The 21,641-nt window shown below is 38.4% G+C and overlaps 1 protein-coding gene across 7 annotated transcripts in view; it reads right to left on the minus strand.

The window, feature by feature from the left end:
* Window positions 1-21,372, minus strand: part of SHISAL1 (shisa like 1) — a 106,268-nt gene extending 84,896 nt beyond the window's left edge. For 6 of the 7 annotated variants that reach the window (XR_014688341.1, XM_084505822.1, XM_084505823.1 and 3 more), the window contains exon 1: window positions 21,237-21,372. The gene's annotated coding sequence lies outside the window, so the exon portion shown is untranslated. Of the gene's footprint in view, window positions 1-6,039; window positions 6,337-21,236 lie in introns of all 7 variants that reach the window. The other variant, XM_084505821.1, reaches the window with a different exon arrangement.
* Between the last annotated feature and the right edge of the window lie 269 nt (window positions 21,373-21,641).

Genomic DNA, 21,641 nt, shown 5'->3' on the forward strand with positions numbered 1-21,641 from the left:
ACTTGACAGTTTTTTCTTCCTTCCTTGAAAAAGCAAAACCATTTCTGTTTAACCCTATTTAATGTCACTCTGTTCCCCACACAGTATACTTTATTTTTTCCATATGGCCACTCAGAAACCTAAATTAAATGACAACTTCATTACATTGAAATCAATGACAGAATTTTCAATAAAAGAACAAAGCCTGGAAGTTTTGTTTCTTAACAATAGATTTTTGGTAGTATTCCTGTAGGTTAGAAAGAGGCTACAGTTAAATTCCTATTAAAAACTTGTCTGTCATACCAGTCACAGGTCAAATTCATTTTTCCATTTCCAGAACAGACTGCTAGATATTTGAAAATGGACATGATCAAAAGTTTATCTTAGAGGTAAACTTCTATATCCCTATGATTAGGGGCTCTGGAATGTCTGGAACTAAAAAACAAAACAAGCAAACAAAAAAAACCCTGAAAATTCTTTAGTTACTAGAACAGTGAATCATTACAGTTATCTCATTGCGTCTGTTAAGTGCCTACTCTTCTCTGGAGCTCTTGTTGGCACAGATACCTTTTAGCTCAATGACTTCTATTGATTAGTTGTAAATAAATAGTAAATGCTGTTTGACTGGTTTAACATTCTATTTGTTATGTCATCTCTAATTTTGTATGTCCTTTTGAATCCCACTTCCCAATAAACGGTTTCAATCTTTTCCATATTCTTTCTGGAGCAAGTTTAGTGTCACATGTCATGTGAGGAATATGGGAGAAATTCAAGAGTCCTTGATTATGAAACTAGGACTGTTTTAATAAAACTTGCATCATAATGCTTATTACAAATACATGCTTAGAAAATGAAAGTGTATTGAAACATCAATTAATTTGAAGAAGTAGGAAATGATTTTGAAATGTTTTTATTTAGATTGATGTTAACATAGGTTAAAAATTGTTTTCTTCAAGAAGTTGCATCATAAGCAGTTCAGAAACCCTATCAATTAGAAATACCACCCAGGGAATATCAAAAAGTCAGTTAAAAGGAGGCCTTGTTCTTAACTTAATATATTCCTAGCTAGGAGCTATTTGTTCTCTCTGGATACTTTTGATCTGTATTCCCATCCCAAAACCCACCCCTATCTTTATACCAGTTGTATACTGAAAATACCAAACTAGCATGGTTTAAATGCAATTTCACCTTGCTTCTAATCTCTAGGAATAGCAGCTTCTGAAGGTGATTTTAAACAGATGAATTTCCAAAGCCAGTCATGCAATTCGTTATCTTCCTCATAAGGTAATTAAAAATAATTGGGAAGCCCATTCCAACTTATACGAATCACAAATCTCTCTCAGTCTAAAAAGAAAACTCATCTTGTAGTATAGCACTGATTAAGGAAGAATTTGCCTTAAGAGAATAACATTTTGGAAAACATTTCCCAGTTAATCAGGCTTGCAGCTTGATATTGCACCAAGACCAAGCTCTACTTAATCCTTCGTAGAAAGGTTCACATAACCAAGTTAAGCATCTGCACTGGAACTGCATTCTAATGTCATAAACCTTGTCACAAAGGAACTCTTCAAATGAAAACTATATCCAACTGTGCACAGAGATGAGACCAAAGTTCACCTGAAGAAGTAGTAATTTTTTCAGGGAAGTCAAGAGGCAGCAATTAGAATTTAAACATCACAGTTTGCTTCTTTGTAGGGCAGTCACTTGATAATTTATAAAGGTAAAAGTTGCAAAAAGCACACATCTAAGAATCGCTGATATATATATCAAAGTGTAAATGGATCTGTTTATCTACTAGAAAAATATCTGTGATCTTCAATTAGATGAAGCAAGTCATAAAGAAATCCAGAGAGCATTGTTTATTAAGTAAGCAGAAAGGAAAACTGTATAGGAATGAAGACAAATATGACTGTTAGTGTTTATAACCCAACAAGCTATGAGAAGAATCAAAACAGCAGCTTATGTGATGGCAATACACAGATTTCTAAAGATCTCTGACCAACTGCTAAATGTCTGCAACACAAAACAAACTGATGCACTTAAGAGAGGAGACCTGTGGGGATATCAGCTCAACAAACCTGAAACAAGCTAATAATAAAGTGCTGTCTCAATTGCAGCCGTATAACACCATTGGTTCAGAAAAATAGACATGTGAATGGCTAACAAAGCATTTGCAATTAAAGTCATACATTTAAAATTTTGGTAGTTGAACGGTATGACTACCCCAACAGACTTTTTTTTTTTTTTTTTGAAAGCTGGTATTGCAATTAAAAAGGCAGCTCTGCCATAGAAGTACGTATGCAAGATTTCAAAGCCAATAAGGGACCAAAGGTGTTGCCAGTTAACCTGAGGTGTTTGGGTTCTGTTATTTGTCTAACAGGTGGACGAAGGCAACAGCCAACTAAATTCGGCCTTACACAGCATACCAGCATGTTAGTGGGTATCTGAAACTACTCACAGATCACAAACATCAGTACCACCAGGAACATAAATGAAAACTTCCATCTTTGTCTCAATACAAGAGAATAGCATCCCAGTTATCTATGTTTTCTCCAGAGTCAGGCCTCTTATTGCACAATTAAGCTATTAGCTCACAAGAAACCAGCATTTCCAAAAAGAAGAGATAAAAACAGAATGGGGAGCCAGATGAGATCTGTATGCCTCCTACAGCACATCTTCTGGTTACATAGGCTGGTCTTTCAGCATGGGAGGAAGTTTCTTGCAAAGAGGTAGACAAAGGAAAATGTATGTGCATGTCTTTGTATTTAAGAAATAAAATGCAATGTGAGAAGTCTAAAAGCCACTTGGTTTTATTACAGTAAGTTTCATAGTGGGCATTACAACAAAAGCATATCCACCAAAATGGATGTATCAACCTGTCAACACTACACCAGGGCACCAAAATAGCCTGCTACTTTCTATCCACCATCCATGCTATTTTAATTTGCCTCTGTAGTTGGAGCATGAAAAACATTCTGGAATGGTTTGCTGTACTCTAAAGAAAAAATACAAATAATGAACCTTAAGTATTTATATCATACAACTTACTGATGTCACACATTCTTACCACAAAAAGCCAGACTGCAGGCTTTTTGGCTTTCAATAAAATTTATTCTTGAAAACAAAAACTCTTCGCATATTATGTATAATTCAAATCGTTCTGTTATGCAAATCCATAATTCATGTTGTTCATTCATATGAAAATAAACATGTTTATTCTTCCATTGACTCAACGCTAAAAGGAAATTAATGCAACCTAAACCTACCTAAAATATAAGTAAAAAAGTGAATAGTCAATGCTTCAGAACTTTCTTACTGGAAAAAGGCAATTGGATAAATAAGGAAAGCTGTTTTTCACCAGGAAAATCAGCAGTGTTGCCATACAAAATGTGTACTGGTGCAAATACATTAATATTTTCTCCACTGTTGCAAACCTGATTCAATCTGAAAGTGTGCATCAAGATTATTTCCAAATATTTAGGTGCTGACTACAGACTGCTTAACAGCCTCAAGTGGTACTCTCTTTTTTACCTTTTCAGCTACACACAGGCTAAAAATCTATCCGGTTGCTTCAGCACTCCATGACCAATTGATAACTTAGGTCTCAAGCTTGACAATCAAGTACTACAGAAATACATGATAATTACAGCAGTATTGACAGGTCAGTGTAAGCACACCTTCTTTCCCCTATGTAAATACAATTCTGCCACAATACTGCAGTATACAAGTACCATTTCAGTCTGATTTATTCAGGGTTTGCTAAGTGAGAGCTAGATTTGAAAAAAAAATCAAAGATCCTACTTTTCTCAATGGACATGGACCTCTTTGACGTGTCACCTTTCAAAAATCAGCTATTTTAAAGATAAAAAATGTTTCTTCTATTAACTAAAAACAGTGTAACTTCTATTCAAATGCTAGAAGATTTTGCATCTGAAGAACGAGTGCATTATGTTAAAGTGATTTCCCCTCATTCCCCTTTTGAAAGATTCCTCTACCATTTTGGGACAATGTATTTTCAAGAATTCATCTTAAGTGACAGGGAATGCTCTTGGATATTAATGTTTTGTTTTGTTTTTATTTTTTTTCCCACCAAAGTATTTCTGAAGTATTTCTGGGTTTTTAAAATCTGTATATATTCATACTGACTTAGCAAGCAAGCCCCCATTTGCATGTAGTAGATCAATTTTCACCCACTGGATTTTGCAAAGTTATTGTTACACTAGACCTTTTGGTCACAGAGAAGGATTCTGTGTTGGAGAAAGTCAGAACACTCAATGCAAGCAACACACGGGCAGAAATCGGTTGCAAAGACTTGGCAACATTATTGTTTTTAATTAAATTACAAAAAAATATATTTATAAAATTAAAAAAAATATATAAAATTATAATTAAATTACATAATAATATAATAATATATTATAATATAATATATTATATAATATATTATATAATTATTAATATATTATTATATTATAAAATTTTAATTAAATTACAAAAAAAACCTTGCCACTGGAAGTTTAATGTTACATGTACTTCACAGCACAATGGAAATTACATTTCAGGCTTTTCTGCTTTAACATTTATCCTTAGTTGTTTGTACTAAAGTGATTCAAAATCAGTTACCTAATTTTCTTAAATGATTATGGCTAGGAGCAAGCCATAATGCTAGGAACTCCTACTCCCCCGTTGAGCGGTGCTACACCTGTACCAAAAAGGCCATACAGGTGCCCACTCTACTGCAGCTGTTCCATGTAATTTGCAAAGTAGGAGACATACTACCCTGTATGATTTGATACAATGGGGCCTTGTTTTTCGGCAGATTCTCGTAAGATTTGTTATGTTCCACTAGAGTAACTTGTGTTACCCAGACTTTTTCTGAAGTCTGAGAAGAGCACCAGAGAGGCTCAGAAAACAGGAGGCAGTCAGAATACTGGGTAGTCCTGAACCTTGACTGACCAGCAAAGCAATGAATTACATTACTGTAATGCATATTACATATTTGGTGTAATAAAAACTTTTAATTTTGCTGAGTTTATGAAGATGTGTCCACTTACCAGCTTGATCACTTGGAATCTGCATGAACTAAGCTGAAATCATGGTACATTGTCACAAGCTGCTAGATATGACAAGTCAAGTTTTCAAACCCACTGAAAATATTTTAAAATTTACTCCAAAAACCTTTTTACTATCTTTCAATAGTATCACCTAATAATTATGTCAAAATATAGTGCACTACATAACAGAAAACAAAACAATAATATGAGATAGGTTATCAATAAAAATGAGTAGTGAGAAGATGGACCTTTTATTATTGAAGAAGGAAGCCTCTTAGCAATATGATGCATAATGAAAATGATGCTGCACATATAAACCAAGTTTACACAAAACATAGGCTAGTTTCCAACTGAACAAGTATCTATCTTCAGGTGATAAAAGCATATTTCTTTAAGATGTTTAGGAAAATGTATAGTTAAAAGTGTTAGCACTTATTCACTATTGATAAATGAACTATGAGGTACAGGGAAACTTTTTGAACACTGTAATGGATCAAATAATTTTCTGCCCTAAATACACTTTGAAACCAGGACCAGTTGTGCAGGATGAAAATTCAAAGCCTGTTCCAATTCTTGTAAAAATGAATGCATCTGGAAGACTTAAAATATCAACAATAGTATTTTGTATTTCCATAGTCATCACCATAATATAATTCAACATTTAGCCATGTTTTAAGTTGTCACTTTACAGACTATCTAAGCAGAACCATTCCTATAGCACTGGAAACACTTTCAGAGTTTTGTTATCCAATACTTCAGATCCAAGTGACTCTGCTAACATGTGCTTCATTTTGGCACACATCTTTTTAATCAGTACCATGCAACCGGCACCTGTGTGATTTTCACTGACTCATCTCTCATTTCCCCAATCTCCCATCTGCAAAGAATACTGTTAACAACTATGACCAACCAAATAGAGCAAGACACAGAATGTAAGACACTTAAAAGGAATAAACAAAATACTTATTTACTTATTAATTAACTGACTACACAATGCTGCACATACCTGTGAAGTCTTGGATTTTCTACACACTAGAGCCCTGTTGTCTCAGCTTGCTTTGCTTGTCCAAGATCAACTTCTTCCAAAAGATGGACTGAGTATTTATCCAGTATTAGATATTAAGAAGAAATGGATACTGGGAGTAAGTCCTCTGGATAAGCTTCCATTATCTAAAGTAGGGACCATCTACTGTCTCATCATGATGGACTGACTACCTGTGACCATTGCTCTTGCTCTCCGTCTCTAGATCCAGTTATTTCTGGTGCTCTTGTGGGAAGAACTGCTGTGCTCCATGCTTCAATTCTAAAATCAAGTACATAATAGTATTCTGAGAAGGAAAACAAAAATAAAAACAAAAAACACATATGCAACAAAAAAATGACTCTAGGACAAGAAATCTGTTCTACTGTATATTTGATGCCTCTAGTAGAAGAAAGGTAAGTTAGGGATTCCTAAGCAGAAATCCCTTGGTAGATGTTCAAACTGCTGGGATGCATCTCACCTGTCTTTATAAAATGTTCTGCAGATCTAGATCTATATTCAATTATTGAAGAAGAAAGCACTTTCAGCATGCAAATCAATATGAACATCTCTATTTGGAATATATGGAACATATAGCGGATGGAGAGAATTCCATTGTGCATGAATACATCCAGTTTAATGAATCACATCCTACCTACTAGCACCAAGAACCAACAAGTGTATGACGGGTTTAGAAAACCTCATTTCTGAAAGTAGTCGATTGTCTTCTAAGTATTTTTAATTCAATCCAGCAGATGGGACCAACTATAGAACATCCTAACAGGTAAGTAAGGAATACTGCACTGACACCAGGCTGTAACTCCAATATACAACAGGAAACCAAGAAAGACCACAGGAAGATGAAGGCTTGACCATTTGAAAATAAATGAGGATTTGTCAAATGAAGCAAATCTAAACACATGGTGGACAGCCACATACAATTTGCAAAGAACTCAGGCTACTACAAGCAAAAGAATTCTGATACAGAAGAACCAATCAAATACATAAAAAAATAAAGAGGAGAGAGATCTGGGGAGACAAATGATTTCAAGTATTTCCTATGCCTTAGGCAGTCCAAGCTGCCTTCTTCTTAAAGCTCTTAGAAAAACAGAACCTTTATGCCTTGTTGGTACCCCCACGAGAGAATGTTTTCTGTTGCTAGATCAGAGAGAAAAAAAACCCACACCACCATGACCACAGCACAAAGACCGCTTGAATATTTCTGCTGCTAACCAATCAAGCATCTGACTGTTGATATGCTGTTTTTCTGATATAATAGATTTCTGGTAGAGACCACCCTTAGTCCCTTTCTTTGTGACTCCAGGTCTTTTTTCTTCTCCCTCTCAACCACATACCTATCTCTTGCAATTGCATGTTCTCCAGCTGTTGCCCTTGATCCCAAAACTAGTAAGGCAGGCTTTCCACAATCCTGTTGTCACTCCTCCTTCACAACCTCATTTGGCTGTCAAGTCTTGCCCATTAACTCCTCCAAAGACTGTTGCAGAAGGGCACCAAATACGTAGGCTTAGTATGAGAATTTCTTGACCAGATTTATTTTATAGAACTTAGGAGTTCCAACTCCATGAAATGGTATCAAGCCCTTAGACATACACTCCCTTATACTGAGCTGATTGCCTCTTCAAAGTATGCATGGCTTGGCAGAACACTTCTCTGCCTTCACCCGGAAATCATTCACATAGAGTCCACCATTCAAGATACCAAGTCACTGAGGGATAAAATAGCAAATGAATTTCATGTCAGTAAATGCAAAGCAATGCAGGGTTGAAACCTCCTCCCACCACTAGCTTTACACAGTGGTGGCCTCCAGCATAGCTACTGAATCTTAGAAGGGAAATATGAAATCAGAAATAAATAATCTTATGCAAGTCAAATAATTCTACACAAATGGTGATTCTGTTCTCAGTAGCAGTCAGCAGACAGAATTTTAGAAGCTGGTGGGAAATGAAAAAAAGAGAAGCTCATTATGTCATAGTATAAATTTGGAGCTCATCTACGTATGTAGAGCTGGAAGGGGAACAGGAGAGAATGAGGACAGTAAAAGGTGTAAAAGACTTTCTGTACGCATGTAATTAAATGGACTAGGAAGATTCAGCTGTGAAGGGAACTCATAAAAGTCCGTAAAACCTACAACTGCCATGGGCAAGCTGAACAGGCAGTAGTCATCCACTGCTTCTCATAATACAAGAACTGTAAGCTAAATAGCATTGTCAGAAAGCAGTTCTAAAATAAACAAAAAGATGTGTTTGCTTTTTTTCCCCCACACAAAATACAGCTTAACTGGATTTTGTAGATGACAACAGCTTATATTCTAAAAACTATTAAACAAATGTCATCGGTAAAGCATCCACCAATAGCTATTAAACTCTAAGCTATGATCTCTGATGCAAAAGGTACCTGTGATGCAGATGGCCAGAAGCTGGGAGAGCATATCTATTTGTGGAAATGTCTGCTTTACACCATATGATATCTACTCCAGCCAGCATCGGAGCTATGACAACAGGCTAGATGGATGTTTAATCTGACCCAAAATGTCTATTCTTACATTTATTTTCTGTGTCATCTACCCTATCCAAAAAAAAAATATATATAAATACATAAAAGTACAGTCCCCCTCACCCTGTTTGCCATCCTTACAAAATGCCTAAAAAATAATAATAATAATAACTCTAAAAGAATGGATTAAGAGTTCAAAGTCACCTTAATGGTCCCCAAAATGCTGGTTTTCTGAAACCCCTTGATACCAATTGGTAACCTCTTGGTATCAACGAAGTTGTAACCCAGGGTCAGAGCATGCAAGAGAACTTTTCAAACAGACTTTTACATCTAGAAAGTAGATTCCTGTTAAAGGACAAGCCCCTACACTGATGCAGTTATTACTGTGTGTATAGGCAACTACTATCTAGATAATCGACTTAAAATTGCCCTATACCCTACACAGGGTACACAGCAGGCAAAAACTTCAGAAGACTCCTGTGAAGTGATCAACTTGTACATTGCTTAGTTGTTAGACTCTGCAGGAAAAAAAAAAAAAAAAAAAAAAGGACTTGTTCAGTCCTTAACTTGCTTCTAAGAAAGCAGCTGATCCCTTTTGTTATCATAAGGAGACAGGAATAAGAATCTTTCCGTGGTCTTTTGTTGTTCCCAATCTAAACCTTATATATATATATATATATGTATGTATGTATATATCTTACTGATCAGCTGTGTGTTTTGGGGGTTCTACTTTCTATTTCATTATTTATTTAATGACAGTGAGACTTCACTTCTAGCTTAAAGAAGCATATTCTTCAGACTTTATTTCAGCCTTCTAATGGGAAAGATCCACAGCTAATTATTCATACCATTACAGTTTCAGAGATCCTTCACTCTTGTGATAGAACAAACTTCAGCATTGCTTAGCTGCTTATTTACTGATGTCTTTTAATGCACTGACAGTCTTGCTGCAAAGTCTGGATTCCTTTCAGAGGTGGAGGACAGCCTGAGTTTCTGGCATCCCAATGAATTTCTGTTAGATCCATCACCAATAAGTCCTTCAAAATCCAGGCTCTGCATTTATTTTATCACTACATTTGTTAGCAGTAATGAGCTGTGCAACAGATGGCTTCCTTTATTGGGTCTGCTTTGTTACTAATAACTAGCAAATTAATTTAGGTGACATCCTATTCCAGGCCCACTACCCCTCAAAAGGAAAAAAACCTTCATACTTATGGATTGCATTCAGATTGGATATATAAACTACACGTGAGATAATGCCACCATAGAACCCAATTAGTATCTATCAAAAATGTTTTTACAGTTCATACTAACAGCACTTTTTTGTAATTGGATAAAAAAGTTCGTGCAAGCATAGCCAACATGGTTATAAGATTCAAATTACAAAGTTCCTTATGGACCACATCTTACATTTGCTTTCAAGAAAAGGATATGGGTAATCTACTGTCTTAAAATTAGCTCTTTCCACCCTCCCTTCACCTCTCCCCCAATTCATGGTTTCTGAAAGCCTTCACAAACTCTGAATCTCTCTGGCTTCTCAGTCATGGAAAATGCTCTTGTGCAAGAAGACAGGACTTCTCTTCAGGAAAAGAGGACTTGGCTGTAATGACAACTCTGGAACCCGTCTGATTGTATCATGTGCTCAGGATCTCAATTCACAAGAAAACACTTTTTTTTTTTTTTTTTTTTTTTTTTTTTGGGGGGGGGGCGGGGGGGGCGGGGGGGGAGGAAGGCATTCTGCGTCACATATAAATTCTCCAATATAAGGCTATGCAACCGACTGTGTTTTTTTTTTTGTTTTTGTTTTTGTTTTTGTTTTTGTTTTTTTGTTTTGTTTTTTGTTTTTTGTTTTGGCAGCTAAGTTGGAAAAAATTAGAGAAGACATTCATGGTGATATGGGATAAACATTTGTTTAGTTTTGGTGCTTGAAACTAAAACACCCAGAACATTTACTTCATACCAGACAGAAAGGAAAAGCAAAGGAAATAGAAATTTGGCTCACAAAACAGGGAAAGATTTTCCTTGTTCTAACCAGTGTTGCATAAAACCAAAACCACTGCCACTGTTCCTAATACAATTACCTGGGATAGATACAAAGAGGAAGAAGTTGAGTGAATTTTGGAAGCTTGTAGGCAGCTGCTGGACACCGTAACTTTCATTTGCCCAGCCCATGCCATCAGTTTGCTGCAAAACAGTCATGACTGACTTTGGACATTAAAACAAATGGCAAGATTCCTATTACTCTCCACCATGTGGCTGCCTAAACCCACCTAAAGAGGGATAGGTGAGATAACTTAGAAGGCAGAAGGAACAGAAAAGGAAGAGAAAGCTCAGCTTTGATTGTGAGAAGTGACAGCACAACAGTTTTATTTACATTATTTAAATGTTATACACTGCTTTTAATTGTTTGTTGTAGATAAATATATTATGCATAAAGTTGCAAAAACAACTCTTGCTTTTAATGCCTAATTATCAAAAAAGAGACACTGATATAAACACAGCCTGCTTAAGAAAGGTGCCGACTTCACTGAGAATATTGCTCCTCTTATCTCTCCTTAAGAAGCACCTACCACCAAGAGTTCATTAAGATGTGAGACAGGTGCAATACAGAACACATCTGAAAAGCATGCCTGTATTTTTGTAGTTCTTGCTTGATGTTTTCAGGGCGGACTATAAATATCAGTGATTCAAGACTACTGGATTAAATTTCATACTTCAGAGAAGAATGAAAGAGAAAAATAATCTGTTAAATGTTAAAACTAAACTCTTGTGAATATGTGTACTCTGTATTTCAATTCCATCACTGCAGGAGGTTTAGGAAGCTGTTACCTGTGTTCGATAGGTAAAGTGATACGTTTTGTTCCTACCAATCTCAATCATTTGGATTCACATTCATGACACTGCCAATCTTCCACTGAAGTCCAATGTCAGAAGATGTAGGGAGAGGGTAGGTAGAGTTGATAAATAGTTATTATAAGGGTAACAAAGTCTGGATCAAAATTTGCCATAAGCAGTAACCTTGTTGTACCCCTCATATTATCACTGAGAGATTAGAGCAATTAGAAAATTACAAAATGAACATACGTTATGAAAATTCATTTTAATGAAAGCTATGCATGTATGCCTATATGTGTCCATGTGGATATATATTAATTTCTCTTATGTGTAACAGATTCTAGGAAAAAAAAAGGAAGGAGGCTTTGAACTACAGCCTTAGGGCTTAAAGTGACTAATGATGGATAGAACTTTCCCTGCTATGAGTGTGTCACTGAGAAAGAAGACAGAAGATAGAGACTCTCTAACAAAGACAATTAATAAACTGCACAGCTCTCTGCCAACAATGACCCAAAAGCGTGGGAGTGTAGTGATAAAGAGTAGAAAGGCAAAGAAGCATTATTACTGTCAGTTCCCTTCCTCATAAATTTTACATTGTTATATTTAGATTACTGGCCAGGAGTGCATCCTGATTCCTGCATAGGGGACTCACGAGGGTTTGCTTTGCATTCACAATTGCATCCCTCACAGATATGGGGCTTGACCCTGCTGCCATTCAAATATGGACTTATAAAATTATAATACAAGTCTTGAAACAGTTACTTCAAATTAAATAAAAGTTTGAGCCCCTTCATGTGTGCTCTTCTACCCTGAAAAAAGGTGAATTGTTTCTTCATTGCAAGATGGGCTTCTAATTTTTAAATACATTTCTATTTGTGAAGCTCCTAAAAAGTAAATACTAGCAACGCATGATGTGGGCTGGTTTCTAACATAAAGTATACACCTCTAGAGTCAAGAGACAAATGGTAAAGTCCACTCAGAGCAAAAAAAGAAGGGAACAGGAATGAGAAATAGTGAAGAGTGACTGAACCTGATTTGTGCAGCAAAGATCACAGAATCACAGAATTGTAGGGGTTGGAAGGGACCTCAAGAGATCATCAGGTCCTACCCCCTGCCAAAGCAGTTTCCCTAGAGCTGGTTGCCCAGGTAGGTGTTCAGACGGGTCTTGAGTATCTCCAGAAAAGGAGACTCCACGACCTCCTGGAGCAGCCTGTTCCAGTGTTCCGTCACCCTCACCATGAAGAAGTTCTTTTGCATGTTGGTGCAGAACTTCCTGTGTTCCACTTTGTGGCCATTGCCCCTTGTCTTATCCCCACAAACCACTGAAAATAGGTTGGCCAAATCCCTCTGTCTCCCACACTTAAGATATTTGTAAACATTAATAAGATCCAGTCTCAGACTTTTCTCAAGGATGAACAGACCCAGGTCTCTCAGCCTTTCCTCGTAGGGGAGACACTCCAGGCCCCATATCAGCTTTGTGGCTCTCTGCTGGACTCTTTCCAGGAGATCCCCGTCTTTTTGTACTAGGGAGCCCAGAATTGGACACAGTACTCCAGGTGAGGCCTGACCAAGGCAGAGTAGAGGGGGAGGATCACCTCCCTTGACCTGCTGGCCACGCTCCTTTTAATGCACACCAGGATTCCATTGGCCTTCTTGGCCACCAGGGCACACTGCTGGCTCATGGTCAACCTGTCGTCCACCAGGACCCCCAGGTCCTTCTCCTCAGAGCTCCTCTCCAGCAGGTCGTCCCCCAGCCTGTATTGATACGTCTGGTTGTTCCTTCCCAAGTGCAGGACTCTGCACTTGCTCTTGTTAAACTTCATATGGTTTCTTCCTGAACTTCATTTGGTTTCTTCTTTAAAGATGCTGACCATACAGCAATTTGTACACTTTGCCACTTTTCTATTGATAGAACAACTTGAAATCTGTCACAAATCACAGATTAGAAGCAGAATAGCACCAAGCCCAAAGGAACCTTTCCATTTGCCATGAGTCCTGGAAGGGTGACAGGACAGGATGTGACCCAGTAACCATTGCACTGGCAAATGCCCCTGCACTGCTTACATGGCTACTGAGTTGCTTCATATGGGAATTCACAGATTTACCCAAACAGAGATGAGAGCCTGCAATTAAAAGCGATAATTAACAGTCTCTGACTTGCGTGTATAGAATCTCCTTGCATAGTTGGATTCAGTGATTGTTTGTTCTCTGGCTAGAATCCAGCTTCCTAAATCCCTGCCAATAGTATTTCTAAATATGAAAATTCAGTAGTATGTTGATCAGGGAAATGCTGCTGCGTCACCATACTTTACAACACGATTGCAATGAATTACTCTTAAACTGTACACAATCAAAAAAGATAACAAGCATGATTATACTGAACTTACTTCACAAACACGTTTACAATATTGAGAACAGCCATGAACTAATTCCTCTCATGACTTTTCAATTCTAGCCCAATCTGTCAGTGAGCAAAAAGCCACATAGGCATGTCAAAACTTCTATACCTCCATCTGTATAAAGGGAATTTATTTCAGGTGCAACTGAACACATTGCATTTAGAAAAACGAGTCTTAACATTTTTCACAAAACAGCAATGAAAACTGTCCTGTAAAGATGTCATTGTTCTGCTTCCATTCACACATGCTTGACTTTTTCATCATTTTGAATAGCTTAAGTTCTTCATGAAGCTTCATTGCTTCCACTGACAATACTTCTGCCTTTAGTTTTATGTTGTCTTCTATGGCTTTAGAGTAAACCACACAGCTTTGTACTGAATTTCTGCATTTGGGGATATTTCATGTGAGTAACTTCTCATTTGGTCAACTTTGGAAGCTTTCTGTCCACATTATATGCCATGGTTATACTGAAAAGACAAGACAGGAACAAAAAAAAATAATCTCAACTGTGTAAGAAAATGCCAGTATTTTGGATTTTAATGTTTTTTGAAGATTCATATTTGCTATTTACAATAAAGCATCTGAAGAGAACAGAATTTCCCTGGAAGAGTTTACCACTGTAGAATTTTTCCTGTGTTTTTGAACGGCAAGATGACCTACCTGGGAAGTGACATAATGGGAAAAAATGTCAGCCACACACTTTCCAAGACAGAGTTTCTTTTCTTTTTTTTTTTTTTTTTTTTTTTTTTTTTTTTTTTTTTTTTTTTTTTCTTTTCTTTTCTTTTCTTTTCATGTTCAAGAATTGTTGGGCAGAGGAGCATGTTGATGGTGGATGCTTTTAGGATTCCACAGGAGAAAAAAAAAAGAGAGAAAAAGGGATGCAATCTCCCAAACTCTCACCACAAAAAGCAATACAGTACAAGATGAGAAATTACCAGGTGAAGCATGGTTATCAAAGGAAGTGGTGTTCTGATTACCACAGGCTGAAAATTATGTGGAAAATCAGCCCTGGCACTCTCATATTTGGGAATGCTACACAGATGACAAATGCACAACGTATATGGCTCAAGTGACTACCTCCCCGCCCCCTCCTTGCACCTCGACAGCTATGTAACAGTGGCTCTCTATGGGCAAAAATAGCGAAATATAGGGATTTTGGAAAGCAAGCACAGAGCTGCAGAGATCTACAAAATACATTCCTGGAACAGCCTACTTCCAACAGGCTCTAGGTACTTCACTTGAACTCCTTTTAGAGAAAATGCCTGTAATTGAAAAAGTTCCTCTGTTAAGGGAACCACTGGAACATCTACACGGTAATCACAAAGGGTTAAGACCAAAGCGGGGGAAAAAAGTGCTAAGCTAAAAATAATACCCAGGATATATAGAAAAATCAAATTGTTCTAGTTAGGAATCAGTCTTTCTAAACTATCACAATTCCCAGCAACAGGACGCAATCTTTAGTTTTCCATGATAACTTCCAAATGTACCCTCATCAGTGTGGGAAAGGGCCTTTTGTTTCTCCAGGTGAACTGAAATCCCTCTGCCTTTTCTGCTTGAGGCAGTGAATCCTTTGTGTAATAGTTACTAAGTCACACTTCACTACTTCCAGACCGTAGCAGGACTGGAATTCTAAGGGACTGAACAGTGCCAATTAGAATAAGTAAGATTTTAATCAGTGACATGATCAAGCCTCAATTGCTTCTCAGAGCAGGCAGAACTGGCAATCCTCCACAGTCCTTCCAGGAATGTCCTGAGGTTTGTTGTTTGCAGTCCTTTGTCTGCAAGCATGTTACTGTTGAGAGGTTTGAGGCATAAAACAATGCCCAATTCTTTGGTGTAGTGTTATAGTCCAGTTCTTTTTTAGGAAGTTTCTTTCTAGCTACTGAAGTATGTTTAGGAACACAATTTGTTCCTGTGGCAATCAGCAAGAATTTTGCCATTCTCCAAATAGAGCAGGAACAGATTCCCTGTCTGCAACATCAGACACCCCAGCATTAAGTGACAAAATTGTGTGGGCCTGCTAAGCTTCACTAGTGTGAAAAGGTCAGTCCACAAATCAAGAGCCGCAAAGGGAGAAGCGTGCAGATTCTTGCTGGGGCTGCTGCGCGCACAGAGGCTAAGTCCCTCCCTGTCTTATCCCAAGAGAACATCACAGAACAGTACCTTAGCTTACACTCTGAGCACACCACTTGGTGGGTCTGCCAGGCTGTATCTCTTGCTAGTGAAAAAGCCAAGGCAAATCAGTCTTACCATAAAAGTGTAATACTAGTCAGGTGAAGATAAGGCAGTTTAGATGTAGCATCAGCATCAAAAGGTTTAGATGCCATCTGAACTCATGTAAGTACTTAACGGCTCCTCTCTGTAGGCTTTATATATAGGCAAGGGATATTGAACTGTAAAATAGGGAATGCTCTCTATTTTGCTTGCTGTGTATCAGTTTCGTGGGGGTGTGTGGAGTCCATCTTCCTTGCTTCTATTTTGGTGAGGAGTGTTATATGCACCTAGAGTACCAATAAAAGCAGAAATCCTCTATCACAGGAACTGCTAATAGAGAAATTTGCCTATATTTTTCTCCACCATAACCGAGAAAAAGAAAAAAAATCAGAGTTAAAGCACTGGAAGAAAAAATTAACTGCTCCAAAGGTAGCACTATGCTGCCATTAGATTTTCAAGATAGCAGAGGCTTCTGAAGTCTGTTGGATATTACCTGGATGGCAAAGCAAAGACAGGATATGGCAAGGATAAACAGTTTGTCTCTTTCTTGTCTTTTGCCTCTCTCTCTAGAGAAGTCAGTCCCTCTGAATTAAAATTACACCACAGACATTTCCAGTCACCAGAGGATGAACTCAGAATCACACTCTTTATAATTGAAGCTAAGTAAGGCACAGAAGACTTCATACTGGGGAACCCACAGAGGCCAGCAAATAGCTCTTTGTTTTTGTTTCAGAGCCTTTGAAAGGAATCCTTTTGTTCGATATTTCTGAAGCAGTAAAGCAGTCTGGTCTGCTCCCTCTCAGATTTGATTCAAACTTCTGTGATTTAGCTTCTGCCTTTACTGGGCTTCTGGTGACTATTAACACCATTGTTTCTACCCAAGTTGCCACTATCTAGATCAATCTTTTGAAATGTCTGTCTTCATAGAGTGCCATATTTCTTCCCGAATTTTTAAGTTCTTATAAGCCTCCACACATTCAGGAGGCCATACCATGTTCAGCAGGACTTTGTGAGAAGAAAGATTTGCTTTGCACTTCAGACTTCCTATAGTCTGTATTGCAGAGATGCACAAACTGATCACTAGCTGGGCCCTACAACTACTGACTCCACTATTAGTTTGAGCAGTAAGATGATTTGAAAGTAACAAATCTGAGCGGGTGTCTCCTTTCATCTCTCTATTTTGTAAGTAGGAAACAGATCCAGGTCCAAAATTTCCAAACTCACCAGTGAATTTGTGCATGTCAACTTGCAGGTGCGCAACATCAGGCATTTTAGAGACCTGGGCTTTTCCCCCTCCAGGTACATTTTAAAAAAAATAAATCTTTGAGTTGTGTCAAATTCGGGCCCTAAAATTCTAAGTCACTTTGAAATCATTGTACAGAGTTGATTAAAAATAAGGCAAGTAAATGAAAGGATCGAAAAGAGATTTCTAGATCTTCTCATGTAAGAGATCTCATCTTTAAGAGGAATAAAATGTCTCAAACACAAGAGCTTTATTTCACCTTCCAATAATATGCAAAAATACTATATCAAAATTTAGCTGTCAAAGTAAGATAAAGCAAAAAATGCAAATCTACCATATAAAGCAGAAAAGTGGGCAGTTTAATAAAAGTCCGGTTTTCATCTGTAACCTTTCCTAGGAAAGAACCTTACCTCGATCTAAAAGCCTAGTTTATCAGAAATCACCACTATCCATTTATAGGGTGATTTTGAAAAGTAAGACAAACAAAAAAACATAGCTGGACTTACCACCAAGTACATCATATTTTGAAGTGTAAACATCTTTATAGTAGTTTATCAAGAGCATAATTAAGCTCCCAGCTAGAACAATACAGAAACAGTTCTCATACCTTCCTAATGTCATTACTTACTGCTGTCAAATGTAGCTGTATGCTTTATAAGATCAAAAATGGTACTTGGAAACTCCTCTGCCTTTCTCCTACTTACAAACACAAGAAAAGGAGAAAGAACAAGTAAGTATTAAAAAAAAAAAAAAAAAAAAAAAGATTCCACTTCATTTCTTTAGTGCTGGTTTGTGTGCCACTGACAAGCTCCTTCCCACTAATATGCACATTTTAAATTCATGATTACTCTATTTTTACATACAGAAAATTAGTACATTCACCCTGACAGCAAACATACATGTTCAGGAAAAGCGGGAATGAGATATAATTTATTTTCTAGCCCTTGAAGGATAGATATGTGAACTCTTTCTCTGAGAGTCTTCTATAAATATATTTAGCAAAAGAAATTTTAAGGTACTAGCATTAGAAGCAACTCCTCCATTACCTCTTCACACTGATCTGTAACAATCTTACTGCCTCTCAGACAGTGGCTAGAGATCATGCCAAGACCACAGTGACTGATACAGAAAAAAATGCTGCCTATCATTTCTTGTTATTGTACCGCAGTAGCGTTTTGCTGCTCCAGCAGAGATCTCTCTGGGCACAACAGACTTTACACTGGAGATCCTACACTCAAAAAAACCAAGACTGAATGAAAATAGGAGGATGACAAATGGGGGAATGATGAAATATAGAGGTAAAGCAACTTGTACAAAGTAGATCTGTTACAGAGAAAGGAGCTCAGCCATCTCCACTAAATACTGGTCTTGCACATTATTCACCAAACCACCTGAGGGACTTCCAACACCACAGAAACAAACAACACTTAAGTCTACTTCTACATGCCACCAAAGTTTAAGCAATACATGGCTTCAGCAACACCTAGCTTCTTGAATATAAACACTGCCAGAAGCATTTTTGTTTTAGAAAAAAAGTGTACATTATATCAAAGTTATGTTAGTATACTACTGAGTAAAATATAACATAAACCCATATCATCTGTACCTATGGATTTAGCCTTCACGTTTGCTTTTTTCTCCACTCCCTCAAATATAACATCTTTATCAGTAGCAGCTCATACACTTAAAAATCTATTTACAAACCTAAGCAAATAGTGTTCTGAAAAACAACTCTAAATACAGGCTTTTTATGAAATATCTTTCATAAGAGAGCCCTGCTATCAATATTAAAAAAATGAAATGAAGACCACCCTCCCCCCCCCTCCCCCGGCCACTAGGGTCTGAGAACTGAATTGGAATATCTGTTGTCCTTACTACCACAAGTAATAACAGACTGAACTTTGCAGAGGACATAAAGCACAGAATAAAGCCCACTTCACTTTCAGTCTGTCTATATTGACTGTGCAGCACTAAGTATTACAAATTTAGTAATTCAGTATAAGAACGTAATTTAATGACATTCAAAGGAGATGAGATATTAAAGTATCATTTCTTTTTCTTTCTTTGTGTAGGGTTGTCATATATTTGCTTCACTAGGGCTGTTAACGGTCAGAAGGTCCTCAATTCCCAAGAAATGTTGTCAGGCAGATGTTTCACTACTGAGCTGCTAAAAAGACCAGAATACAAAAGGCAAGGTCACAGGCTTTGATTCCTTAGAATGTTTAAATAAATGATTGAAGCACAATTTGTCTACGGATATTAGAGAACACTAATGCATTTGGAATGAGGCATATATGTTTTAGCACTTTGCTCAGCTCAGCTTGGGATAGACTCTTCCTCAGAGTAGGAAAGAGATACTTAATTTAAAATAGATACAGTTTGTTCGCTTAAAAGGAGCTTTAAACAAAGAATAAAAATGTACACTTCTTATTAAAAGTTCCCCTATTGCTATAACTTTCTACTCAAGTGTTTATAACTGAACATCAATTAGACAGTATTTGGGTTTTGAACTGCATATTCTAAAACATTTCTTACACGTTCCCTTCCAATGCTTCTGTACAGAACACTACATATTAAAACGTTTCTTGGAAAACTATGAAAATTAATATAACTGTTTCAGATGTTTAACTTGACATACAGTTAAAAGTGTGTTGCTCATTTTCTCTCTTTGTCTCTCTCCCCCCCTGCCTCCCTCTCAAAAAAGCTTTTAATTCCTTCTCTGGTTGCAATACTAATGCAAGTGATAAAGACTGTCATTCAATTTTAATCTTTTCTTTCTTTACTATTGTATAACCGTGCTAGATGTATACTCTTTGTCATAGTAGGCATTCCTACAAATTTAAATCTGCCAAGGAGTCACATTTTTACCTGAATCTGATGGAGTTAACCTGAGACAGTAGTGACTGGTTGTTAGCATAAATAGGATTAGAATTATCGATTTCAGATGGATAACACTACACATTACCCAAAGAGCAAGCAGGACTGTGCTAGGTTGATTAAGACTGAACCTAAAGAAGGAAATTTTCACTTGAATCATTACAGAAGAGGAACATAAAACACATATTTACTACTCATAACAGAAAACAACACATTGAAATTTAACAGTACTTCATCTCAGAAGAATTGCTTGATTAGCTAGGAACACTTCGCAGGTATGAGTGGGCAATATTTCCTTTTTGAGACACAGTAGGATATAAAGAAGTCATGAGGCTTATCAAGGTCACACCACAAGAAGGTGACAAACAGTAAGTCACTCCTGACTCCCAGCCCTGTGCTCTACCACAACTACAGAGAAGGCGACACCCAGCCTCCCAGAGGGTTCTGTGCTCAGAAACGATACGCAAAGATAACAAGCATCACACTTGCAGTACTAACATGGCTAAGGAGCGCTTGCTTGAGTAAGAGACAGTTCAAACTGTATTTTGGTCCCAGCTTTATGGCCAGAGGAGATAAACCAGTAAAGGAAAAGGTGAGGAATCTCGTCCAACTCTCCACACAAGTCCCATCCGCGCATCGTTAAGGAACGCAGGCAAGCAGCCGGGTGGCAGCGGACCGCTGCACCAGGAATGCAGGATCGATCAGGTTTTATTTGCTAGCTTTTCTCCTCGGTGACAAAACACGGCGTTAGCACGAACACATTTCACGAAATGGAAAATAATAATAATAATAAAAAGCGGGCAAAGAGATAACGCCGAAGGCTCGGAGGGGTCTCGTTGTCATGGAAACGAGTCACCAACGAGCTTTCTAAGACAGGCGTGATTAATACCCGAGCCCTGCTTCGATTCGAACCATCGATTCAGAACCCAAACACATACACACGGCACGACCCCAGCAGCCTGGACGAGCAAGGCAGCCGTCCCGGTGCCGCGCGGCCGGGCTGGCAGGAGGCACGCGAAGTTTCCCAAAGGCGACCTGGCACGGCTCGGCACGGTTCCCCCAGCCCCTTCCCCTCCCCAAGCCCACCCCAGCCCGCTGACCTCTCGCCAAGTCGCTGCCGGGCACGGCCGCTTTCCTCAGCAGCCCCCCGGGGCTGTGGGTCGAGCCGGGCGGGTGCGTCAGTGCTCGAGGCGGAGGACGAGGCGCCGGCGCTGAGGAGCCGCCACCTCCGTCGCCATCTCACAGCTCCGCGGCTGCCCCGTCCCCTCCTCTCCCCGCCCGTGTCCCCTCCCTCTCGCTCTCCTCTCCCCGCCCCGGCCCCGGCCAACCGCTCCCCAGCCACCTGCCGATGGCTCTCAGGTGCCTCCTGGCTCTCTCCGGAGCCCAGCAGCGACTGTCCCGCGTCAGCCCGCCCCGCTGTCCCGCACGGCAACTTCCCCGCCCTCCTCCCTCCTTCTCCTCCTTTCCCGCGGGGCTGCCGCCATCGCCTCACGGGAGCCGTGAGG

Source organism: Aythya ferina (assembly GCF_964211825.1).
Source record: "Aythya ferina genome assembly, chromosome: 1".
Lineage (NCBI taxonomy): Eukaryota > Metazoa > Chordata > Aves > Anseriformes > Anatidae > Aythya > Aythya ferina.